We start from the raw sequence: 5,000 nt of genomic DNA, 5'->3' as shown, positions 1-5,000 counted from the left end.
ATGTTACATTACATTACATTACATTACATGTCATTTAGCAGACGCTTTTATCCAAAGCGACTTACAAAAGTGCATTTAAACATTTGAGTACATATAAGAGCTAGAAGTAAGTAAGAGCTTCAAGTAGAACAAACTATGAAGTGCTAGTCATAAGTGCGATGTACAAGTTTTTTTTTTGTTTTTTTTTGTCGTCTTAGTCGAGGTAGAGTCGGAAGAAATGTGTTTTTAGTCGGCGTCGGAAGATGTGGAGGCTTTCAGCTGTCCGGATGTCGATGGGGAGATCGTTCCACCATTTGGGAGCGAGGACAGTGAACAGTCTCGAGTTCTGCGAGTGCCTCTCTGATCCTCTCAGTGAGGGGGCAGCGAGCCGGTTTGTCGATGCAGAGCGGAGTGGGCGGGCTGGGGTGTAGGTTTTGAATGTCATGTCTATTTAAATGTCAAGTCCTTCGTTATTTCTGTTATTTTTGCTATTTTACTGTGTACCTTAAGCCGGGAGTCTCTGCAAAAATTTCATTATTGTGATATACTCACTTTGAGTATATAATGTGGAGACACAATAACGAGGCAGTAATGCAGAGAACTTGAGTTTTACTACTGACCAGTTGGCGCACACACACACGACAATACAGTATGCAGCGAGGGACACACAGGTAAACAGTACGGAAGCTCAAAGGCAAAATGCGAACTCACAACAATACATTACATCTCCCTTCCTCAACAAAAGAAAACTGCTACCACCGCTGTTTCACTAGTATTAACAATGTAACAGTGAATTACATCAAACTTCTCTTGTCCTTATAACATAATGATAATAAATTTACTTCCTCTACAGTTTTTTTTTTTAACATAACAAGACAACTTTGTCTTTACCACACCTGTCCCTGTGTGTTAGGAAGGAGCTGAACAATATAGTAGTCCATCAAATTACAAGTTAAGTCTATCAGGGGGTTTCACCAATCTGCCATGTCTGGTGGTATATGGTTCACCTGGTCGGGTTCGTGGGGGGCATGGTGCTACCTCATGTGATGAATGGTGTGGTTCTGGTGGGGGCTGCTGCTCTCTCACTGTGGGCGGTCTAGAGGTCTCATGCCAAGGCTCATCACACACCATATGACGTGGCTGATTGGCAACTGCAGTGCTGGTACGGAGGTGTTGGCTGTTACGGCGAAACATTACACCTCTACTTTCCACGATGTAGGACCGTGGCGCACAGTGTGGCTGAACTACAATTCCAGGCATCCACTTACGGCTTCCAGGATGTGGAGCCATTCTAACTTCATCTCCAGGCTGTAGGGCAGATCTGTGTTTGTTTGCTCTTTTGCTGTCGTAGTAAAGCTTCTGAGTATGCTTGGTCTTGGTCAGGGTCATGAGCTATGGGTGTAAGTAGTGCACGAGCAGTGGGCAGTTTGTTGCGCGGCCTCCTGCCCATGAGCAGTTGGGCTGGTGACAGGCCTACTGCTTCAAGTGGTGTAGTTCTGTAGTCTAGCAAGGCAAGGTGTTTGTCAGGTGCTTTACTCCAAAGCCTTTTGACTGTTTGCACTGCACGCTCTGCTTCACCATTAGAGTGTGGTGTGTGTGGCGAAGATGTCTTGTGCAGGATGCCATAGCTCTCACAGAACTCCTTGAATTCTTCAGATGAATACTGTGGACCATTATCTGTCCTAATGGTGACAGGGATTCCATGTCTGCTAAACTGAACTTTCAGTGTTTCTATTGCAGTGCGGCTGCGCAGATCTCTCAGTTCATCCACTTCAATGTACTTTGAATAATAATCTACAAGTACAATGTACCGTTTTCCTTCAAATTCAAACAGATCAGAGGCAACCTCCTCAAATGGCAGCTCTGGTGTTTCTGTTGGTATAAGTGGTTGCCTGGGAAGTCTGTTTTGGATTTCGGCGCACTTGCAACAGTTTCTGATCAAGTCTTCAATTTCAGCGCTCATACCTGGCCAGTATAACACTTCACGTGCTCGCTGTTTGCGCTTCACTATTCCTAAATGGGACTGGTGTATGAGCTCTAACATGTGTTTTTGCATGGAGGGGGGCACCACTATGCGTAGTCCCTTATACACTATGCCATCAGACACAGCTAGCTGGCTTCTTGAGTCCCAATAGGGTTGAACCAGTGTAGGTTCTTCCCGTCTGTTGTCTGGCCAGCCTTGCTGAATTGTGCGCTGGAGAAGGCTTAACTCCTCTTGTGTGCGTTCTCCCAGTTCAGTATATTTCTGATCACTCACTGATACAAAGTTGAGCATGGAAACACACTCTAAGCCAGCTGCCTCTGGCACGCTGTCTGCTAGCTGCGCTCTGGAAAGGGTGTCAGGCAGCTCCATGTCCTTTCCTTTCCTGTACTTCACTGTGATGTCATACCACTGTAGTCGCAGGCGCATCCTTTGTATACGCATCGGGGTAGACAGCAACGGCTTCTTGTAGATGTCCTCAAGTGGCTTGTGGTCGTTGTATATTGTGACGTGCTTACCAAATATGTAGTGGTGAAACTTGATGCAGGCATGGACGATAGAGAGCATCTCCTTTTCAATTTGCGCATAGCGCGTCTCTGCATCAGTCAGGGATCTGGATGAGAAGGCTACAGGCTGGTTGTCCTGCAGTAACACAGCTCCTAGTCCCATACTGCTGGCGTTACAAAATATCATCACAGATTTTCTGGATCGTAAAACTTGAGCACAGGGGGGTGTGTGCACAGCTGCTTGAGCTTGTCGAACGCCTGTTGTTGCGCTGGTTGCCATGCAAACTCAACATCGCCCTTCACAAGTTGTCGCAGTGGAGCATCCACTTCACTTAAGTTTGGTATGAACTTTGACAGGTATGTCACAAACCCTAAGAAGCGACGAACACCTTCCTTGTCTGTTGGCGGAGGCGTGTTCCTCACTGCTTCAGTTTTCGCTGGGTCTGGCTTTAACCCATCAGCTGTAATCATGTGACCAACATATGGCACAGCTGACTGGCGTATGTGACACTTGCTGAAGTTCAGCTTGAGGTTATAGCTTGTAGCTCTCTCCACTACTTTGCGCAGTATCACGTGATGCTCCTGCATCGTGGGTGCTGCTATTAGGATGTCATCCATCACGCCTGTGGCTCCATCAATGTTCTCAAGCATTTGGTCCATGATGCGCTGAAAAATTTCAGGTGCGCATTTTATACCGAACGGCAGTCTCAGCCATCTAAACCTGCCTATTGGTGTGTTAAATGTTGTAAGCAGGGACGATTCATCTAACTCTATCTGCAGGAAGCCTGATTTTGCATCCAAAACTGAGAATACTTTTGCACCAGGCATGGTGGATATGACCTCTTCTATGGTGCGCATAGGGTAATGCTCCCTCTTTATGGCCTTGTTTAAATCACTTGGATTGATGCAAATCCTAATTTTGTCATTACGTGTGACAACGACCATAGAGCTAACCCACTCTGTCGGTTGGTCTACTTTGACAATGTGACCGTCCTTGATCATCTCATGAAGTTTCTCAGTTATCTTAGCCCTGAGTGCTACTGGTTGTCGGCGCACTGGATGCACAACACCTTTCGCATCAGCACCTTGTTCGAGCGCTTCAGTTCACCTGTGTGCATTAATAACTGATAACAGTCCAGTGTCAGTGTATTACACTTTGCACCTGTGTCTATTCTAAACTGCACTTCCTGGGACAGAACACTAATGTCTACAATCCACTTGTAATCTGCCACAATTGCCATTGGAACATCATCTAATGTCAGGTTTATTTCCAGTATTTCTTCTTTCAGCGTGTCCTCTGGCTCAACACTCACTGTGCTCACGCCACGGCTGCGGCAAACTGCTGCCCAGTGGTTTGGCTTGTGACAGCAGGAACATACAGAGCCTTTAGCTGGGCACTTTCCTTGATTCCATGCGTGTTGTGGGTGTTTTCCGCATTTTGGACAATTTTTGAATTTGCTTCCTGTCTGTTTTTGAGCGGCCTTTGTCGGTGCATTGTGACTATGTGATTGTTTATTAGCATACGCTGTGTGTTTTGTTCTTATAGCCACTGCTGACACTTGTGAGTCCTCCTCTCTAACAATTCTCATCTGCTTTTGTGACATTTCGAACTGCTGGGGAATTTCAATAGCTTTAGCCAGTGTCAGATCCTCACCTTTGTCCAACAGCCTTTCTTGGACACGTTTTTCTTTAACTCCTGCTATTATAGCATCAATCAACATGTCATCTGAGTCAGCATACTCACAGTCCATTAGGAGTAGCTTAAGATCCTTCAAAAAGCGGTCAAAGCTCTCAGTTGCACCTTGTTTCCTCTGCTTGAAACGATGCCTGGCTATTCTTTTATTCTTTCTTGGCCTGATGTAGTTGGCAAACTTATCCAAAACTTTAGTTGGGTCTTCTCTCTCACCCTCCGCCCATGTCAGTGTCTTGTAAATTTCTCTGCCTTGTTCGCCGATCCACGTTCCCAGCCAGCCGGCTTTCTGTTTAGCTTCAAGCGCCGAGAGTGGACCGTCAAAAACGAAACTCATGTGGCAGCGGAACCTCTCGAACTCCTTGTATAGATCGGCGGCATCCCAGTCGATCCGCGGGTGGTCAAACTGCGTGTTCATGGCTGCGTGTACTGTTCTTGACAGACTTCTGACACCATGTGATATACTCACTTTGAGTATATAATGTGGAGACACAATAACGAGGCAGTAATGCAGAGAACTTGAGTTTTACTACTGACCAGTTGGCGCGCACACACACGACAATACAGTATGCAGCGAGGGACACACAGGTAAACAGTACGGAAGCTCAAAGGCAAAATGCGAACTCACAACAATACATTACAATTATGTCCTCATAATGACAATAAAAACTTCTTGAATCTTGAATCTTGAATCTAATGCTGTTGATGCTGCTAATGCTGCTAACGCGTGACGTCACTGCCGTCCTCACGCAGACTGATGAAGCTTCATTGATCATATTGGCTGTTGATCAATGACGTCATCAGTCTGACAAACTAGTCATCACCTGTTCTAACTATCTGACGT

The 5,000-nt window shown here is 45.9% G+C and overlaps 1 long non-coding RNA gene across 1 annotated transcript in view; it reads left to right on the top strand.

Annotated features, from left to right (window-relative positions):
- The window catches only part of LOC122770084, a 9,884-nt gene that overhangs the window by 2,966 nt on the left and 1,918 nt on the right, over positions 1–5,000 (top strand). The window lies entirely within an intron of this gene.

This window comes from Solea senegalensis, linkage group LG1 (assembly GCF_019176455.1).
Source record: "Solea senegalensis isolate Sse05_10M linkage group LG1, IFAPA_SoseM_1, whole genome shotgun sequence".
Classification (NCBI taxonomy): domain Eukaryota; kingdom Metazoa; phylum Chordata; class Actinopteri; order Pleuronectiformes; family Soleidae; genus Solea; species Solea senegalensis.
The sequence above is the reverse complement of the archived record's forward strand: the minus strand, read 5'-3'. Positions and strand labels throughout refer to the sequence as shown.